Here is a 22003-nt window from a genome sequence, read left to right as displayed (position 1 = left end):
TTCCCCAGGTCGTTGCTATAAATGAGAATGTGTTCTCAGTCAATTTACCTGGTAAAATAAGGGTTAAATAAATTAATTAATTGATCCTCAACACTGGGGCCCCAGAAGGGTGTGTGCTCAGCCCCCTCCTGTCTCCCTGTTCACCCAGGACTGCATGGCCAAGCATGCCACCAACTTAATCCTCAAGCTTGCAAACGGCACAACAGTAGTAGGCTTGATTACCAACGATGTCGAGACAGACTACTGGGAGGAGGTGAGGGCTCTGGGAGTGTGGTGTCAGGAAAACAACCTCTCACTCAAGGGGGGTGCACCCTCTGCTGTTTCCTAAAGTCCACGATCATCTCCTTTGTTTTGTTGATGTTGAGTGAGAGATTGTTTTCCTGGCACCACACTCCCAGAGCCCTCACCTCCTCCCTGTAGGCTGTCTCATCATCGGTGGTAATCAAGCCTACTATTGTTGTGTCATCTGCAAACTTGAGGGTTGAGTTGGAGGCGTGCTTGGCCGCGCAGTCATGGGTGAACAGGGAGTACAAGATGGGGCTGAACACACACCCTTGTGGGGCACCAGTGTTGAGGATCAGCTGAGTGGAGGAGATGTTTCCTACCTTCACCACCTGGGGGTGGCCCGTCAGGAAGTCAAGGACCCAGTTGCACAGGGCGGGGTTCAGACCCAGGGCCTCAAGATTAATTTTCTATTTATTTTTATTTCACCTTTATTTAACCAGCCTAGTTGAGAACAAGTCCTTTATTTAACCAGGTAGGCCAGTTGAGAACAAGTCCTTTATTTAACCAGGTAGGCCAGTTGAGAACAAGTCCTTTATTTAACCAGGTAGGCTAGTAGAGAACAAGTTCTCATTTACAACAGCAACCCGGCCAAGATAAAGAAAAGCAGTGTGACACAAACAACAACACAGAGTTACACATGGAGTAAACAAGTGTTCAGTCAAAAACACAATGGGGAAAAAAAGAAAATCTATATACAGTGTGTGCAAATGCCGTGAGGAGGTAAGGCAATAAATAGGCCATAGTAGCGGAGTAATTACAATTTAGCATTAACACTGGAGTGATAGATGAGCAGAGGATGATGTGCAAGTAGAAATACTGGTGAACAAAAGAGAAGAAAAGTAAATAAAAACAATATGGGGATGGGGTAGGTACATTGGGTGGGCTATTTACAGATGGGCTATGTACAGATGCAGCGAACGGTTAGCTGCTCAGATAGCTGATCTTTAAAGTTAGTGAGGGAAATATGAGTCTCCAGCTTCAGCGATTTTTGCAATTCGTTCCAGTCATTGGCAGCAGAGAACTGGAAGGAAAGGCGGCCAAAATAGGTGTTGGCTTTGGGGATGACCAGTGAGATATACCTGCTGGAGCGCGTGCTACGGGTGAGTGTTGTTATCGTGACCAGTGAGCTGAGATAAAGCGGAGCTTTACCTAGCATAGACTTAACCTGCTATGGCTAGGGGACAGTATTGATACGAGATAAATTGCATAAAAATTGATTTTAAACAGCGGTTGACATGCTTCGAAGTACGGTAATGGAATATTTAGAATTTTTTTGTCACGAATTGCACCATGCGCGCGACCCTGATATACCATTTCGGATAGTTTCTGGAACGCACGAACAAAACGCCGCTATTCGGATATAACGAGGGATTATTTGGGACCAAACCAACATTTGTTATTGAAGTAGCAGTCCTGGGAGTGCATTCTGACGAAGACAACAAAGGTAATAACATTTTTGTAATAGTAAATCTGATTTTGGTGAAGGCTAAACTTGCCGGGTGTCTAAATAGCTAGCCCGTGATGGCTGGGCTATGTACTTAGAATATTGCAAAATGTGCTTTCACCAAAAAGCTATTTTAAAATCGGACATATCGAGTGCATAGAGGAGTTCTGTATCTATAATTCTTAAAATAATTATGCTTTTTGTGAACGTTTATCGTGAGTAATTTAGTAAATTGTTAGTAAATTCCCCGGAAGTTTGCGGGGGGTATGCTAGTTCTGAACGTCACATGCTAATGTAAAAAGCTGTTTTTTGATATAAATATGAACTTGATTGAACAAAACATGCATGTATTGTATAACATAATGTCCTAGGTGTGTCATCTGATGAAGATCAAAGGTTAGTGCTGCATTTAGCTGTCTTCTGGGTTTTTGTGACATTATATGCTAGCTTGAAAAATGGGTGTCTGATTATTTCTGGCTGGGTACTTTGCTGACATAATCTAAAGTTTTGTTTTCGCTGTAAAGCCTTTTTGAAATCGGACAGTGTGGTTAGATAAAGGAGAGTCTCGTCTTTAAAATGCTGTGAAATAGTCATATGTTTGAAAAATTGAAGTTTTTGTATTTTTGAGGAATTTGTAATTCGCGCCACGCCTATCATTGGATATTGGAGCAGGTGTTCCGCTAGCGGAACGTCTAGATGTAAGAGGTTAAAGATGACCTGGAGCCAGTGGGTCTGGCGATGAATATGAAGCGAGGGCCAGCCGACTAGACCATACAGTTCGCACTGGTGGGTGGTATAAGGGGCTTTGGTGACAAAACGGATGGCACTGTAATAGACTGCATCCAGTTTGCTGAGTAGAGTATTGGAAGCTATTTTGTAAATCACATCGCCGAAGTCGAGGATCGGTAGGATGGTCAGTTTTACGAGGGTATGTTTGGTGGTGTGAGTGAAGGAGGCTTTGTTGCAAAAAAGGAAGCAGATTCTAGATTTAACTGTGGATTGGAGATGTTTAATATGAGCCTGGAAGGAGAGTTCACAGTCTAACCAGACACCTAGGTATTTGTAGTTGTCCACATATTCTAAGTCAGAATCCAGAGTAGTGGTGCTAGTAAGGCGGGCGGGTGCGGGCAACGAATGGTTGAAAAGCATGCATTTAGTTTTACTAGCGTTTAAGAGCAGTTGGAGGCCACGGAAGGAGAGTTGTATGGCATTGAAGCTCATTTGGAGGTCAGTTAACACAGTGTCCAAAGAAGGGCCAGATGTATACAGAATGGTGTCACCTGCGTAGAGGTGGATCAGAGAATCACCAGCAGCAAGAGTGACATCGTTGATATATACAGAGAAAAAAGTCAGCCCAAGAATTGAAACCTGTGGTACCCCCATAGAGACTGCCAGAGGTCCGGACAATAGGCCCTCCGATTTGACACGCTGAACTCTGTCTGAGAAGTAGTTGGTGAACCAGGCGAGGCAGTCATTTTAGAAACAAAGGCTGTTGAGTCTGCTGATAAGAATACGGTGATTGACAGAGTCGAAAGCCTTGGCCAGGTCGATGAAGACAGCTGCACAGTACAGTCTTTTATCGATGGTGGTTATGATATCGTTTAGTACCTTGAGTGTGGCTGAGGTGCACCCGTGACCAGCTCGAGAACTGGATTGCACAGCGGAGAAGGTAAGGTGGGAACAGGCAGGGCAGGGATGGCAGGGTAGGATGGATATAGGTCTGTAACAGTTTGGGTCTAGAGTGTCACCCCCTTTGAAGGGGGGGATGACCGCGGCAGCTTTCCAATGTTTAGGGATCTCGGACGAAACGAAAGAGGTTGAACAGACTGGTAATAGGGGTTTGCAACAATGGTGGCGGATCATTTTAGAAAGAGAGGGTCCAGATTGTCTAGCCCAGCTGATTTGTTCGGGTCCAGGTTTTGCAGCTCTTTCAGAACATCTGCTATCTGGATTTGAGTGATGGAGAAGCTGGGGAGGCTTGGGCAAGTAGCTGCAGGGGGTGCGGAGCTGTTAGCCGGGGTTGGGGTAGCCAGGAGGAAAGCATGGCCAGCCGTAGAGAAATGCTTATTGAAATTCGATTATTGTGGATTTATCGGTGGTGACAATATTACCTAGCCTCAGTGCAGTGGGCAGCTGGGAGGAGGTGCTCTTATTCTCCATGGACTTTACAGTGTCCCGAAACCTTTTGGAGTTTGAGCTACAGGATGCAAATTTCTGTTTGAAAAAGATAGTCTTTGCTTTCCTGACTGCATGTATTGGTTCCTGACTTCCCTGAAAAGTTGCATATTGCAACACAAAAACATCCTGTGGCGGACTGCACTAGCCCGGGCCAGGTCGATTAGAAAGGCCTGCTCGCGGAACTGTTTTAGGGAGCATTTGACTGTGATGATGGGCGGTCGTTTGTCTGCGGGCCCATAGCGGATGCAGGCAATGACGCAGTGATTGCTGAGATCCTGATTGAAAACAGCAGAGGTGAATTTGGAGGGCAAGTTTGTATTTGAAGGGCAAGTTGGTCTATGAGGGTGCCCATGTTTACGGATTTAGGGTTGTACCTGGTGGGTTCCTTGATAATTTGTGTGAGATTGAGGGCATCTAGCTTAGATTGTAGTACTGCCGGGGTGTTAAGCATATCCCAGTTTAGGTCACCTAACAGAACGAACTCTGAAGATAAATGGGGGGCAATCAATTCACATATGGTGTCCAGGGAACAGCTGGGAGCTGAGGGGGTTCTAATACAGACGGCAACAGTGAGAGACTTATTTCTGAAGAGATTAATTTTTTTTTAAAGAAGCTCGAACTGTTTGGGCATAGACCTGGAAAGTATGACAGAACTTTGCAGGCTAACTCCTCCCCCTTTGGCAGTTCTATCTTGACAGAAAATGTTGTAGTTGGGGATGGAAATCTCAGAATTTATGGTGGCCTTCCTAAGCCAGGATTCAGACACGGCAAGGACATCAGGGTTGGCGGAGTGTGCTAAAGCAGTGAGAAAAACAAACATAGGGAGGAGGCTTCTGATGTTAACATGCATGAAACCAAGGCTTTTTTGGTTACAGAAGTCAACAAATGAGATTGCCTGGGGACACGCAGGGCCTGGGTTAACCTCCACATCACCAGAGGAACAGAGGAGGAGTAGGATGAGGCTACGGCTAAAGGCTATCAGAACTGGTCGTCTAGTGCGTTGGGGACAGAGAATAAAAGGAGCAGATTTCTGGGCGTGGTAGAATAGATTCATGTCATAATGTACAGACAGGGTTATGGTGGGATGCGGGTACAGTGGAGAAAAACCCAGGCACTGAGTGATGATAAGAGAGGTTGCATCTCTGGACGTGCTAGTTATGCTGGGTGAGGTCACCACGTGTGGGAGTTGGGACAAAGGAGTTATCTGAGGCATGTTGAGTAGGACTAGGGGCTCCGCAGTAAACTCAAACAATGATAACTATCCTAAACAACAGTACAGTATACAAGGCATATTGACATTTCAGAGAGACATAAAGCGAGGCACAAAGCAATCACAGGTGTTGATTGGGAGAGCTAGCTAAGACAACAATGGGTAAGACAACAATGGGTAAGACAACAGCTAATCAGCTAAGACAACAACAACAGGTAAAATCGCGATGAATGGGCAGCGAGTTTAGTTGATTTTTTTTTTGTTTAGTTTATTAATTCGACCATTTTAAAAAACAAGCACACATAAAACTTAAAAGCTATACATACACATGAATAAAATCATGGAGGATAACACACAATAAAGTCTGGGACTTATTTCCATTGTGGTCCTCTTGAGACAAGATGGCTAGACAAAATCAAACACAGTATGGCAGTGAAATAATAAAACAAAAACATACAAGAAGACAAAAAAAGAGGGTCGGTTAACTACACACAGGGCCTGAGTTCGGGGCTGGGGCCGACAGATAAACAAAAAAAATAAACAAAATGGAGTACCATGATTAATTTACAGTCCAGCAGGCATCAGCTATGTAGCCTTGTGATCATAGGGTCCAGTGAACAGCAATAGATGGAACAGGGAAGCCGTGGGGTAGTCGTTACTATGCGAGAGACAAGGCGTTTAAAGTTAGCAGGTCGGGGTTAGTAGAAGCTTCTGCTCTGACGTTCGGCAAAGGCCAGTTGAGGGCACAACGGATGGAGTTCCGTCGGCAGACCAGTCGTGGTTGTACGGCGGGGTGCCATGTCGACAAAGGGTCCAGGCCAGATGGCGAAAGAGGTATTGTAGTTGTAGTAATTTCGTTTGCTAGCCGGGAGATGCGCCTGACTCGCGGCTAACAGGTTCTAGCTTCGGAGTAGGGGCTTTAGCCACTATAGCCACTCGGTAGCAGCGATTATCCGATGCAAAGGTCCAGAGCTTCCGGCAAGGATCGGTGGAGTAGTGGATTCTAGCCGTGTTGGGGTAGAGTCCGGGAGGCATCAGCTGTGTAGCTGAGTGATCACTGAGTAGGCCGGGAGGTGGGCCTGGCTCAGAGCTAGCTTCGGGGCTGGTTCACTCGGTGACAGCTAGCTAGCTGTGATGATTAGGAGTAATGGTCCAGGGCTTATGGCAGGAATCCGGCGTTGTAGTGGAGAAAACTGTCCTATACTGGCAGGCTGGCAAGTATTATCCAGGCAAAAAAAACGGCTGGTGTCTGTGAGGAAGATAAAGGCCGCTAGCAGTGGGTGACAATGACTAAATAGCTAGTAGCTAATTAGCTGGTTAGCTGCTGATGGCTAGCCTCTGATGGAGGTTCTGGCTATAAGGTCTAAAAAAATTGCGGATCTGTATCACATTGGGTGAGGCGGGTTACCGGAAGGTATATCAAATTTAAAAATGGAAAAGAGATTGAAAATAATTAGAAATATATACAAAAAAAGACGAAAAATACTAAAAGTACACGAGAGAATGACAAACCACATCTGCACTGTTCGGCCCTGTCCGGGGGTATCGTCGGATGGGGCCACAGTGTCTCCTGACCCCTCCTGTCTCAGCCTCCAGTATTTGTGCTGCAGTAGTTTATGTGTTGGGGGGCTAGGGTCAGTCTGTTATATCTGGAGTATTTCTCCTGTCTTATCCGGTGTCCTGTGTGAATTTAAGTATACTCTCTCTAATTCTCTCTTTCTCTCTTTCTTTCTCTCTCTCTCTAGGAGGACCTGAGCCCTAGGACCATGCCTCAGGACTACCTGACATGATGACTCCTTGCTGTCCCCAGTCCACCTGGCCGTGCTGCTGCTCCAGTTTCAACTGTTCTGCCTGCGGCTATGGAACCCTGACCTGTTCATCGGACATGCTACCTGTCCCAGACCTGCTGTTTTCAACTCTCTAGAGACAGCATAAGCGGTAGAGATACTCTCAATGATCGTCTATGAAAAGCCAACTGACATTTACTCTTGAGGTGCTGACTTGTTACACCCTCGACAACTGTGATTATTATTATTTGACCATGCTTGTCATTTATGAACATTTGAACATCTTGGCCATGTTCTGTTATGATCTCCACCCGGCACAGCCAGAAGAGGACTGGCCACCCCTCATAGCCTGGTTCCTCTCTAGGTTTCTTCCTAGGTTTTGGCCTTTCTAGGGAGTTTTTCCTAGCCACCGTGCTTCTACACCTGTATTGCTTGCAGTTTGGGGTTTTAGGCTGGGTTTCTGTACAGCACTTAGAGATATCAGCTGATGTAAGAAGGGCTATATAAATACATTTGATTTGATTTGCACTGCTACACCATCTTGGTTCACCTTGGTTCACTTAACCTGTTGGGGCTAGGGGGCAGTATTTGCACGGCCGGATAAAAAACGTACCCAATTTAATCTGGTTACTACTCCTGCCCAGTAACAAGAATATGCATATAATTATTGGCTTTGGATAGAAAACACCCTAAAGTTTCTAAAACTGTTTGAATGGTGTCTGTGAGTATAACAGAACTCATATGGCAGGCCAAAACCTGAGAAGATTCCATACAGGAAGTGCCCTGTCTGACAATTTGTTCTCCTTCTAGGGCATCTCTATCAAAAATACAGCATCTCTGCTGTAACGTGACATTTTCTAAGGCTTCCATTGGCTCTCAGAAGGCGCCAGAAAGTGGTATGACGTCTCTGCAGTCTCTGGGCGAAAAAAATCAGGAGTTTTTGTGAGTGGTCAGGCAGGGAACAAAGACACTGGAGTGCGCGTGCACGAGACGACTCCATGTTTTTCTTTCAGTCTATGAATGAATATAACGTCGCCCGGTTGGAATATTATCGCTATTTTACAAGAAAAATAGCATAAAAATTGATTTTAAACAGTGTTTGACATGCTTTGAAGTACGGTAATGGAATATTTTGATTTTTTTTGTCACAAAATGCGCCCGCGTGTCACCCTTCGGATACTGATCTGAACGCACAACAAAACGGAGCTATTTGGATATAACTATGGATTATTTCAAACCAAAACAACATTTGTTGTTGAAGTAGAAGTCCTGGGAGTGCATTCTGACGAAGAACAGCAAAGGTAATCCAATTTTTCTTATAGTAAATCTGAGTTTGGTGAGCCCCAAACTTGGTGGGTGTCAAATTAGCTAGCCTGTGATGGCCGAGCTATGTACTCAGAATATTGCAAAATGTGCTTTCGCCGAAAAGCTATTTTAAAATCGGACACCGCGATTGCATAAAGGAGTTCTGTATCTATAATTCTTAAAATAATTGTTATGGTTTTTGTAAACGTTTATCGTGAGTAATTTAGTAAATTCACCAGAAGTTTGCGGTGGGTATGCTAGTTCTGAACGTCACATGCTAATGTAAAAAGCTGTTTTTTGATATAAATATGAACAAAACATGCATGTATTGTATAACATAATGTCCTAGGAGTGTCATCTGATGAAGATCATCAAAGGTTAGTGCTGCATTTAGCTGTGGTTTTGGTTTTTGTGACATATATGCTTGCTTTGAAAATGGCTGTGTGATTTATTTTTGGCAGGGTACTCTCCTGACATAATCTAATGTTTTGCTTTCACTGTAAAGCCTTTTGAAATTGGACAATGTGGTTAGATTAACGAGAGTCTTGTCTTTAAAATGGTGTAAAATAGTCATATGTTTGAGAAATTGAAGTTATAGCATTTAAGGTATTTGTGTTTCGCGCCACGCTCTACCATTGGATATTGGTGATATTGATTGTCCCTAACAGGTTAACCTCTTCGGGCTAGGGGGCAGTATTTTCACGTCTGGGTGAAAAGCGTGCCCAAAGTAAACGGCCTGCTACTCAGGTCCAGAAGCTAGGATATGCAATTGGTAGATTTGGATAGAAAACACTCTAAAGTTTCTAAAACTGTTAAAATTATGTCTGTGAGTATAACAGAACTGATATGGCAGGCGAAACCCCGAGGACAAACCATCCCCCCCCCAAATAATTCAGCTTACCTCTATTTTCAATGGCTAGTACTATAATTATAAGCCCCTGTCCTCCCAAATTGCAGTTCTCAGGGCTTCCACTAGATGTCAACAGTCTTTAGAAAGAGTTTCATGCTGGTTTTTGGAAAAATGACCCAGAAATTGTAGTTTTCTAGGTGGCTCCCATTTTGGCTTGAAGTGTTTCCTTGCGCATGGACGAGTGCGCGTTCTTTTTGTTTATCTCCGGTAAAGACAATAACGATTCTCCGTCTTAAATTGTATTGTTTATTTGCATAATAGGATACCTAAGGTTTGATTATAAACGTTGTTTGACTTGTTTAGAAAAGTTTATTAGTAACGTTTGGGATTCATTTTTAATGCATCTTGACGGAGGGAAACTGAGTGGATTTTTGACTGAAGCGCGTCAGCTAAACTGAGTTTTATGGATATAAAGACAGACATTATCGAACAAAAGGATCATTTGTGATGTAACTGGGACATTTTGGGGTGCCAATAGAACAAGAGCATCAAAGATAAGGCATTTTTTATATCGCTATTTCTGACTTTCGTGTCGCACCTCCCTGGTTGAAAAGGATTTGTTATGCATTTGTATGATGGGGCGCTGTCCTCAGATATTCGCATGGTTTGCTTTCGCCTTAAAGCCTTTTTGAAATCTGACATGGCAGCTGGATTAACAAGTTAAGCTTTAATTTGATGTATTGCACTTGTGATTTCATGAAAGTTTAATATTTATAGCAATTTAATTTGAATTTGGCGCTCTGCCATTTCACCGATGTAGTCGAGGGGTTCCGCTAGCGGAACGTCTAGCCGTAACAGGTGCTGACTTCCCACATGTTCTAGTAAAGGGATTCTAAAGCCTAACTCCCCTTTATACAGGATAAGGTTTATAGGGTTCACAGCGAATGCCCCTTAGCCCTTTCTGGCTTTGGGCGGCCTTCACTTCACATGCTGTAGTTTACTTAGCTCGTTTCGGAGAACTCGGGAACATCCTCTCGGAGCTTCATGTATAGCCAGTACAGCACACCATACTCTACACAGAGCAGGAACAAGACATACCTGTCTCATAGCTGTCCGATTGGCAGTGGATTAAGAAGTCTGGCCCTCAGTTTCTTCATGAGCCTTTTGCAACACTGCCTGACGCTCTACGGCAGCGGTCCCCAACCCCCGGTACCGGGCCCCAGAGAAAGAATAAATAACTTACATTATTTCCGTTTTATTTATTATCTGAGTCTGAACGATGTTTTATTTTGAAAAATTACCGGAATCCCTCTGTTACATCCGTCTATGACTCACTCCGTCTATGACTCACTCCGTCTATGACTCACTCTTGACGCTTGTCTCGGTCACGTGATACGTTGCTGCTAAAATTAAACCCCCAAGCAAAGCAAAATGAGTAAAAAACAAACGTCTTTGGAAAGTTTCTTTGCGAAGTGGAAAAGGCCCAGTGAGGAGACAGAAGAGCCTACGACTTCCAAGAAAAAGAAAGCTGCATTTAATAGACAATACCAGGAGTCCTACTTAAAATATGGCTTTATCGCGACAGGTGATTCCCGCGCACCAAGCCCGCTCCGGCTCTCTAATGAGGCAATGAAGCCACTTGGAGACCAAGCACCCTGCATTAAAAGACAAGCCTTCGGAGTATTTTGAAAGAAAAAAGCATGAACAAGAAGGACAGATGCAATTACTGAGGGCCACCACATCAACAAATGCGAGTGCACTGAGAGCATCATACTTGGTGGCTAATCGTATTGCTAAGGCTAAGAAGCCATTCACCATTGGTGAAGAATTGATCCTGCCCGCCACTAAAGACATTTGCCGTGAACTTCTAGGAGAGGCTGCGGTTAAAAGGCTGCGGTTAAAAGGATGGCACAGGTGCCTCTTTCGGCTACCACCATCACTAGGCGCATTGAGGAAATAGCAGAGGACATTGAGACACAATTGTTGGAGAGGATTAATACATCACCGTGGTACGCACTCCAGGTTGACGAGTCTACAGATATTGACAACAAGGCAATACTACTTGTTTATGTGCGATATCTTTATCAGGAGGATGTGCATGAGGATATGTTATGTGCACTATCGTTGCCAACCAAAACCACAGCCGCAGAACTATTCAAGTCGCTGGATGATTATATATCAGGAAAACTGAAATGGTCCTTTTGTGGCGGCATATGCACAGATGGAGCTGCTGCCATGACCGGACGGCTGTCTGGTTTAACGACTCGGATTAAGGAGGTTGCACCTGAATGTGAGTCTACGCATTGTGTCATTCACAGGGAAATGCTGGCTAGCCGAAAAACACCACCGGAACTTAACAGCGTATTGAATGATGTCGTTAAAGTTATTAACCCCATCAAAGCACACGCCCTTAACTCGCGCCTGTTCGAGCAGCTTTGTGAGGAGATGAACGCGGAGCACAGACACCTTCTCTTATACATAGAAATAACATGGTTATCCCGAGGGAGATCGCTGGCCAGACTGTTTGAATTACGAGAGTCGCTGCAGAGACTTCTCTCAGAAAAAAAGTCACCGCTGGCAGCACATTTCAGTGATGAGGAATGGGTCGCAAAACTTGCTTACTTGTGCGACATATTCAACCTGCTCAATGAACTCAATCGGTCACTTCAGGGGAAAATGACAACTGTCTTCAAGTTGGCAGATAAATTAACTGCATTTAAAGCCAAACTGGATTTGTGGGGACGGCGCGTTAACAGAGTTATATTTGACATGTTTCAAACATTCGCGGGGATTTTGGAAGAGACTGAGCCTTCATTGTCCCAGCTGGTGCACGATCACCTGTCTTTGCTTTTAAAAGAGTTTGAGCGCTACTTCCCAACCACAAAAGACCCACGAACTGCCAAGGAATGGATCCGCGACCCATTTGTCAACAAACCAGGTGAATCCAGCATGTCTATGCAAGAAGAAGATCAACTGCTGGAGATCGCAAAAGATGGCGGCCTTAAAAGTATGTTCAAGACAACAACTCTGCCGGTGTTCTGGATTAAAGACACGGCAGAATACCCTCAGATCGCCACAACAGCACTGAAAACCCTGTTGCCATTTCCGACATCCTATTTGTGTGAAGTGGGATTTTCTGCAGTGACAGCAACCAAAACCAAATGACGGAGTAGACTGGACATAAGCAACACACTTCGGGTGTCATTGTCTCCCATTACCCCTAGATGGGACCGTCTCGTTGCAGAGAGACAAGCTCAGTGCTCCCACTGATTTAGCGTTATGGTGAGTTGTATTTTTCATGCACTTTATATTTGTTTTTGTGTTGTATCGTATTTTTAAGGCATGTTTAAACGTTACCATAGCAACCAGAGAGTGTTAGGGGCAGAGAGGATGTTACTCATGTTATGTTGTTGGTGCGATGTTACGAGGACGCACAGTGGATTCACGTTTATTATTATATTTAATAAATACCAAGGTTTTTATGCCGGTCGAGTCATTTTATTTTGTGTATTTATCCGCCACACCTTAAAGGCCAGTCCGTGAAAATATTGTCTGACATTAAACCGGTCGGGGACCACTGCCCTACGGCACACTTTTGACTGCGCTCTTACGCACGGTAGCCCCACGGGCTGGAATGGCTAGTGACCCCAAAGTGAGACTTTTGGAATGAAATTCCACTTGTGAAATACGTACTTAACTCATAATATCAGAGAACTTGGGTAAATAACCTTGAGATTTACAACATTTTGTAACAAAAAATGTTTTTTTTTACAGAAATCTAAGTCTATAGACTCACCTCAGGGGTGGAATGGCAGCACAGGCAGACAGCTCTGCAGGCGAATGACGAGACACAGATGGACACTATGAACTCCAGCAAGGAGAAAACAACCAAAACACCTGATATTCCCTGGGACCTGACCTATAGACAGAGAGGAACAGGAAACAGCAGTTAACTAGACTACACCGCCATTTTGGAGCAATTATGAACACTTTGTCAACTTTCAGTTTCAATGTGGACTAAAATGAACTATAAACAAACGTTATAACAGTTATCTACCTTACTATTGCTTTCATGTTGCCAATGTCACATGTAGGCATTATTTTTTATTAAGCTAATTTAAATTTTCAACAGTACAATATAAAAGATTATAGATTATATATAACCCTTTATCAATTTACAATTATCTCCTGACCAATGAAAGTTAAAAATGAATAAGCATTTGGTATATACCCAGTACTGTTGACAGAAATCGTGTGGATAATGGTATGGATAGTCACAGTATAACATGATCCCAGCACTGTCTAAAGAATGGAGGATGATGCCAGTAAGAGCAGTAACCGTGGCGACAACGTTCATTCCCAGGGAGCCTTCCACCTAAGGGACAGAGAGAGAGAGAAGAAAGAGGACATGGGAATGGCTGGTTGTGGAAGGAAATTTCGGAAGCATTGAACGCAATACCGAATTCAGTATGTTGTTATTCCTTATCATTGTTATTACGATTCTTTAAAGGGGAAATCCACAGTTAATGGTCAAAGTAACATACAGTACAAAAAAATACACAACGAACAGTGTAGAGTTCAATGTGTCTGGGGTGTAGAGTTCAATGTGTCTGGGGTGTAGAGTTCAATGTGTCTGGGGTGTAGAGTTCAATGTGTCTGGGGTGTAGTAAAAGGCAGAGAACTGGTAGCTACGCATTGTTACTACAGATCATGTGATTTAACCAAAGAATTTTGGTATCCAATATTAGGAGTTGCAGAATAGGTACTATTAGGTATAGCACAGAGAATGTTCGACCAGCCTTAGCGATGCCGTCGTCGTCCTCAGTTGGTGGAAACAGGAGTCTCAAAATGTCTGTGTCCAGTTGCAGGGGATGTGTTGGAATTTAGAAAATGTTCCGTTATTAAAATAATAACATTTTTGCTCCATGAAGTAATCCAACAGTGTACGTCATTGATTGAGACAGGTGAGTGTCCACCCCAAAGTGCCGCAGGTCATTATGACGCACACACACAGCCACACACACAGCCACGCACGCACACACACACACACACACACACACACACACACACACACACACACACACACACACACACACACACACACACACACACACACAGCCTATATTCAATGGAGAGAGTTCAAAGTTTCATGAGTGGCTGACACACTTGCTATTCATGACAGTCTCATGTAACTTATTATCAGGAAGTCCCAGGTAAAGTATAAAGCATAACACACAACAACAAGTCACATCCTCTCTTACACAAACATCCTTCCCTCCTCTGTGAAGATGTCCAGCTCTCAAACAACCACCACTAATGGGGTGGTGGTCATCACCCATGTCCACCCCTATGGGAACGGTGATGGCTGCAGCACCGTGTTTGGATAATATTGGAGTAGCCAGTGGAATATTTGTCTGGGGATCTATCATTGTGAGTGAGCTGCTCTGTCTAACAATTCTCCCTTACATTTCCTGTCTGCCTGGATGCAAAACAAAACGTCCTCATAGTTAAATCATGTCACTTTAAAAAATATATTTATTTAAGTTGAAGTAATGCTTTAAAAATAATGACTTGTCTTAACTAACAATTTGTCTTAACCAATGACTTTTATCAACATATATGTATTTGGCTAGGCCTATGCCATGTATTCACTCATGCATTTCATTTTGTATTGACTTCTATGTGGGAGTAATTAAACTTGAATTTGAACTTTAGTCATACTGTAGAAATCTGTGTGTCTCAAAAGGCACAGTATTCCCTATATAATGCACTATGTAGGAAATAGGGATACAGTATTCATATGGTGCACTATGTAGGGAATAGGGATACAGTATTCATATGGTGCACTATGTAGGAAATAGGGATACAGTATTCATATGGTGCACTATGTAGGAAATAAGGATACAGTATTCATATGGTGCACTATGTAGGGAATAAGGATACAGTATTCATATGGTGCACTATGTAGGGAATAAGGATACAGTATTCATATGGTGCACTATGTAGGGAATAGGGATACAGTATTCATATGGTGCACTATGTAGGAAATAGGGATACAGTATTCATATGGTGCACTATGTAGGGAATAAGGATACAGTATTCATATGGTGCACTATGTAGGAAATAAGGATACAGTATTCATATGGTGCACTATGTAGGGAATAAGGATACAGTATTCATATGGTGCACTATGTAGGAAATAGGGATACAGTATTCATATGGTGCACTATGTAGGAAATAGGGATACAGTATTCATATGGTGCACTATGTAGGGAATAGGGAGCCATTTAGGATGCGCTTGAATAATCTCTTCCTTGTTCCTTCTCAGTATGTAATTGCAGGCTCTCTCACTGTTGCCGCTGACAACAAACTGAACAAATGTCTGGTCAGTATCAATATTTTTTTCCCCCAATAAAGTTTAGGCTTTTGATTTATAAAGTTCCACTCTATTTGACGACATAGAATCTACTGTACGACAGACACTCATGTTTTCGTTCATCTGCTTGTTTTCCTCCCAAAACACAAACAGTGTGGAGGCCACTGGCATTAACCTCTCTAGGGTAGGTGGCACCAAATCGTCCCACCTACGTAACAGCCAGTGTAATCCCGTGGCGCGTTATTCAAAAACCTCAAATGCAAAAACTTCAATTTTTCAAACATATGACTATTTTACACCATTTTAAAGACAAGACTCTCGTTAATCTAACCACACTGTCCGATTTCAAAAAGGCTTTACAACGAAAGCAAAACATTAGATTATGTCAGCAGAGTTCCCAGCCAGAAATAATCAGACACCCATTTTTCAAGCTAGCATATAATGTCACATAAACCCAAACCACAGCTAAATACAGCACTAACCTTTGATGATCTTCATCAGATGACAACCCTAGGACATTATGTTATACAATACATGCATGTTTTGTTCAATCAAGTTCATATTTATATCAAAAACCAGCTTTTTACATTAGCATGTGACTAGCATTCCCACCGAACACTGCCGGTGAATTTACTAAATTTCTCACGATAAACGTTCACAAAAAGCATAACAATTATTTTAAGAATTATAGATACAGAACTCCTCTATGCACTCGATATGTCCGATTTTAAAATAGCCTTTCGGTGAAAGCACATTTTGCAATATTCTGAGTAGATAGCTCGCCATCACGGGCTAGCTAATTTGACACCCACCAAGTTTGGTACTCACCAAACTCAGATTTACTATAAGAAAAATTGGATTACCTTTGCTGTTCTTCGTCAGAATGCACTCCCAGGACTTCTACTTCAACAACAAATGTTGGTTTGGTTCCAAATAATCCATAGTTATATCCAAATAGCGGCGTTTTGTTTGTGCGTTCAAGACACTATCCGAAGGGTGACGCGCGGACGCGTTTCGTGACAAAAAATTCAAATATTCCATTACCGTACTTCGAAGCAGGTCAAACGCTGTTTAAAATCTATTTTTATGCGATTTTTCTCGTAAAAAAGCGATAATATTCCGACCGGGAGACGTCCTTTCCGTTCAAAGACTCAAAATCTAAAATGGACTCTTCACGTGCACGCGCACGCCCGTCTCATTGTTCTCAGATCGACCACTTACCAAATGCGCTACTGTTTTTCAGCCATGGACAGCAGAGTCATCATTCAACATTCTGGCGCCTTCTGAGAGCCTATGGGAGCGTTAGAAAGTGTCACGTTACAGCAGAGATCCTTTGTTTTGCATAGAGATGACAAAGAAGGCCAAGAAATGGTCAGACAGGGTACATCCTGTACAGAATCTTCTCAGGTTTTGGCCTGCCATTTGAGTTCTGTTATACTCACAGACACCATTCAAGCAGTTTTAGAAACTTTGGCGTGTTTTCTATCCAAAGCTACTAATTATATGCATATTCTAGTTTCTGGGCAGGAGTAATAACCAGATTAAATCGGGTACGTTTTTTATCCGTCCGTGAAAATACTGCCCCCTATCCATAACAAGATATACCATTCTTGTTGAATACCCAGTTCTCCTTTTTAGTTAGCATCATATATTGTACACTCCCTTGTATTTTAGATTTTGACAAATAAACATTATTTGGATATATCTGAATGTCTAACATCTGTTTGATGCTCCAGAGCCCTGTACAGCTTATATAAATATTGTGGCAGATGGCAGGGAGAGGTGAGGGGAGTGGTAATGTAGGCTAACCCCATTCCATACAAATGTGAACAACCGCGACAGTCAAAGGAGGCTGCAAAGAAAACTAATGGGACTGTAGCGACTGTGTTGACGTCAACATCTGGGGTGTGAACTACGTTTCTATTCAAGCGTTGATTGACATGGTAATGGACCTTTAGTATTGGAGAAAAGTTGAAAAAACGGACCCCTCCGACGCTGAACGTTACATCGTGACGTGTCATGGCCTAACGTACAGCATAAAGCAACTCATTCTGTCTTACATCCTCTCTCCACCAGGGGTAGCACTTCTCTCACCGTTTAAAAACAAGAAAGGGGACAGGGACAGGGTAAGGGGACAGGGCCAGGGTAAGGGGACAGGGACAGGGACAGGATAAGGGGACAGGGACAGGGTAAGGGGGGATACCTAGTCATTTTTTCCATCATCACTACAAGCTATCATGACTCTCAAAAGACGCTGTTTACTTCTGAAGATCACTTTAGCACCGCCCTAAAAACCCGATTCAAATTCGACACAAACCTTCAAATAGGTATGTAATGACACATTATATAAACTCTTTATAGTGTTTTATTTACATTTTTTGAGGCGATAAGTTGATAAGTTGGACAGATCGAGTGAAAAAAGCCGTTTCCCCACATGACATCTCTCCTTCTCACTATCACGTAATAGGTTTAGCTTCCCCACCCGCCATTTTTAAAAAGACCTGACGGAGCTCATTGCCTTCTTGAATTATGCAGAGATGGGCATCATGAAGGTCTCGTCATGGATTTTGTTGGTAAGGGGAGAAATTGTGCTTTACAATGGTATTGATATTACAGTTGATCTGGAAGTATTGCATTTTTTGGGCGCTAAAATAAGGTCAATTGTACGGACCAGCAGGATGTACAAAAGTTTACGTTAATTGAGGAGAGATCTTGCAGGTAGCTGGCTCCAACCCCAAGTGTTATATGGACCTCAACGAGGAAAGGCTGTGGTCGTTAAACCAGGGAGTGCTTGGGGATTAACTTCTCTGGGCTAGGTTGGACGTGACCGTCCCACACTATTCAACAGCCAGTGAAATCGCATTGCGTGAAATACAAAACAGCAAAAATATCATCATTTCAATTTCTCAAGCATACGACTATTTAACACCATTTTACAGATACACTTCTCCTTAATGTAACCACATTGTCCGATTTCAAAAAGGCTTTACAGCGAAAGCAAAACATTAGATTATGTTAGGAGAGTACATAGACAAAAATAACCACACAGACATTTTCCAAGCAAGGATATATGTCACAAAAACCCAAAACACAGCTAAATGAAGCACTAACCTTTGACAATCTTCATCAGATGACACTCCTAGGACATCATGTTACACAATAGTTCATATTTATATCCAAAAACAGCATTTTACATTGGCGCGTGATGTTGAGAAAATGTATTCCCACATCAATTTACAAAAATACTCATCATAAACGTTGACAAAATACATAACAATTATTTTAAGAATTATAGATACAGTACTCCTTTATGCAGCCGCTGTGTCAGATTTTAAAATAGCTTTTCGGCGAAAGCACATTTTTCAATATTCTGAGTACATAGCTCAGCCATCACAGCAAGCTATACAGACACCCGCCAAGTTCTGGGGTCACCTAAACTCAGAATTAGTATTATAAATATTCTCTTACCTTTGCTGATCTTCGTCAGAATGCACTCCCAGGACTGCTACTTCCACAAGAAATGTTGTTTTTGTTCGAAATAATCCATATTTTTATCTAAATACCTCTGTTTTGTTCGTGAGTTCAGGTTTTCTCAGGTTTTTGCCTGCCATATGAGTTCTATTATACTCACAGACACCATTCAAACAGTTTTAGAAACTTCAGAGTGTTTTCTATCCAAATCTACTAATAATATGCATATTCTAGTTCCTGGGCCGGAGTAGTAACCAGATTAATTTGGGTACGTTTTTCATCCTGCCGTGAAAATACTGCCCCCTATACCTTAAGAAGTTAAGGAGGAAGCAGCCTGCACAAAGGGGCAGAGGAGGTGAGAGAAAAGGGAGGTATGAAGAGTGAGTGAGAAGAGAGGTATGAAGGGTGAGTGAGAAGAGAGGTAGGAAGAGTGAGAGAGGAGAGGTATGAAGAGTGAGTGAGAAGAGAGGTATGAAGAGTGAGTGAGAAGAGAGGTATGAAGCGTGAGAGAGCAGAGCGGTATGAAGAGTGAGAGACAAGGGAGGTATGAAGAGTGAGTGAGAACAGAGGTATGAAGGGTGAGTGAGAAGAGAGGTAGGAAGAGTGAGAGAGGAGAGGTATGAAGAGTGAGAGACAAGGGAGGTATGAAGAGTGAGTGAGAAGAGAGGTATGAAGGGTGAGTGAGAAGAGAGGTAGGAAGAGTGAGAGAGGAGAGGTATGAAGAGTGAGTGAGAAGAGAGGTATGAAGAGTGAGTGAGAAGAGAGGTATGAAGCGTGAGAGAGCAGAGCGGTATGAAGAGTGAGAGACAAGGGAGGTATGAAGAGTGAGTGAGAAGAGAGGTTTGAAGGGTGAGTGAGAAGAGAGGTAGGAAGAGTGAGAGAGGAGAGGTATGAAGAGTGAGAGACAAGGGAGGTATGAAGAGTGAGTGAGAAGAGAGGTATGAAGGGTGAGTGAGAAGAGAGGTAGGAAGAGAGAGAGGAGAGGTATGAAGAGTGAGTGAGAAGAGAGGTATGAAGCGTGAGAGAGCAGAGCGGTATGAAGAGTGAGAGACAAGGGAGGTATGAAGAGTGAGTGAGCAGAGAGGTATGAAGGGTGAGTGAGAAGAGAGGTAGGAAGAGTGAGAGAGGAGAGGTATGAAGAGTGAGAGACAAGGGAGGTATGAAGAGTGAGTGAGAAGAGAGGTATGAAGCGTGAGAGAGCAGAGCGGTATGAAGAGTGAGAGACAAGGGAGGTATGAAGAGGTGAGTGAGTGAGTGAGTGAGTGAGTGAGTGAGTGAGTGAGTGAGTGAGTGAGTGAGTGAGTGAGTGAGTGAGTGAGTGAGTGAGTGAGTATGGTATGAAGAGTGAGTGAGTGAGAAGAGAGGTATGAAGAGTGAGAGACAAGGGAGGTATGAAGAGTGAGAGACAAGGGAGGTATGAAGAGTGAGAGACAAGGGAGGTATGAAGAGTGCGACAAGGGAGGTATGAAGAGTGAGAGACAAGGGAGGTATGAAGAGTGCGACAAGAGAGGTATGAAGAGTGAGAGACAACAACAAAAACTCTGTGTGATTGCCCATTGTGACCTGGACTGTCGGACTACACCCCCTGTGTACCAGACCGGATTGGCTGAGGACCCGAGTGTGAGGATTACCCCTGGAAAAGGGAACGGACAAAGAGAATGGCTTGTGGACTGTGAGGTGATTGAATTCCCCCTTCTTTCCCTGTGTACCAAAATCCCTAATAAACTTCTCCTTCGCATTCTATTTGTGCTACTGGTGCCTGTTTTATTATTGAACATGGTGATGTGGAATCCCCACACCATTGATCTTGCTACAATATCTTCTGTGAATCCATAAAGCAGACAAATTTTGAGGATTGGTCGAAAATATCCTTTATTAGGCTTCGGGTACACTGGCAATGGTGTTTGGCATGGTGGGCTGTGAAAGTAGAGTGCTTGTGGAAAATGGTCTTGTCCAGTCAGCGGTGTACGGCCACCTGGGTAAGACTGTCGGAATTGGTGTAGGGCTCGTAGACCTTAACCACCAACCGTTTGGACCTCTTGTAGAAGATTTGCTGGTACTTCACGTCTCCTGGAAAGACATGGTTGTGGTTTAGCATTTTACACTTTTTGTGGAAGGGACGTAGGGCAAGATGCCTTTCTTTGTTAAAGGTGTCAACCGTTTGGGACCTAAGTGTTTAGAGACAGACTAGTGTATTGTTTAGGGACGATGAGGGACATTGGGAGCTGCTTTTGAGAGGAAAGATCAGTCAACAAAGGGAATGGGCTGGAGGGATAAAGAAGAAGGTGTGAAATGTCTTAGGAGGGCAGTTTTTACACAGTAAAAATTCTTGTGTATGTGAGATTAAGGAGAAATGGTCACTCTCATACACAACAATACATTTACTGTCTCAAAGCACAACCCAAACCCCTTCCTCATCTCACCTTTCAGTGTCCCTTGCTCGTTTTTGTCCCACAATCTTGTGCTCCATAGCCGCAACAATCTTGTGCTCCATATGTTCCCTCCCTCATGCTTGTGTACTGCCAGAAGAGAAATTACAAAATTGTTATAATACTGTTATTGCATCAAATGATTGTTTTATGCAACAGAATAAAGAGTTCTTATAACTCTGTCTGTGTGAACTGAACGTGTGCCTCTGGGAGATTTAACACTGACAGTGGATTTACGATGGATTGGTGATAAACCTAACAAGACTGCATTCCATAGCATGATTAGTGTCTGTGTGCTTGACTGGAAGGTACCAGGGAGAGATGGCTGCAAACTCAGTGCCTCTTTGATTGACATCATGGGAAAATCAAAGGAATTCAGTCAAGACCTCAGATTTCTTTTTTTAGACCTCCACAAGTCTGGTTCATCCTTGGGAGCAATTTCCAAATGCCTGAAGGTACCACGTTCATCTGTACAAACAATAGTATGCAAGTATAAACACCATGGGACCACGCAGCCGTCATACCGCTCAGGAAGGAGACGCATTCTGTCTCCTAGAGATGAACTTACTTTGGAACGAAAAGTGCAAATCAATCCCAGAACAACAGCAAAGGACCTTGTGAAGATGCTGGAGGAAACAGGTACAAAAGTATCTATATCCACAGTAAAA

At 43.2% G+C, this 22003-nt stretch overlaps 1 long non-coding RNA gene across 1 annotated transcript; it reads right to left on the bottom strand.

The window, feature by feature from the left end:
• Nucleotides 1-1677: 1677 nt before the first annotated feature.
• LOC106566277 (uncharacterized) lies at nt 1678-13766 on the bottom strand. Its single transcript, XR_014379828.1, has 3 exons — nt 13291-13766; nt 12856-12978; nt 1678-6366 (listed from the first exon to the last, which is right to left on the bottom strand). It is a non-coding gene; the product is annotated as an uncharacterized LOC106566277 (long non-coding RNA).
• Between the last annotated feature and the right edge of the window lie 8237 nt (nt 13767-22003).

Source organism: Salmo salar, chromosome 12 (assembly GCF_965601325.2).
Source record: "Salmo salar chromosome 12, fSalSal1, whole genome shotgun sequence".
Taxonomy (NCBI): domain Eukaryota; kingdom Metazoa; phylum Chordata; class Actinopteri; order Salmoniformes; family Salmonidae; genus Salmo; species Salmo salar.
This window is presented reverse-complemented; position numbering and strand designations above follow the sequence as displayed.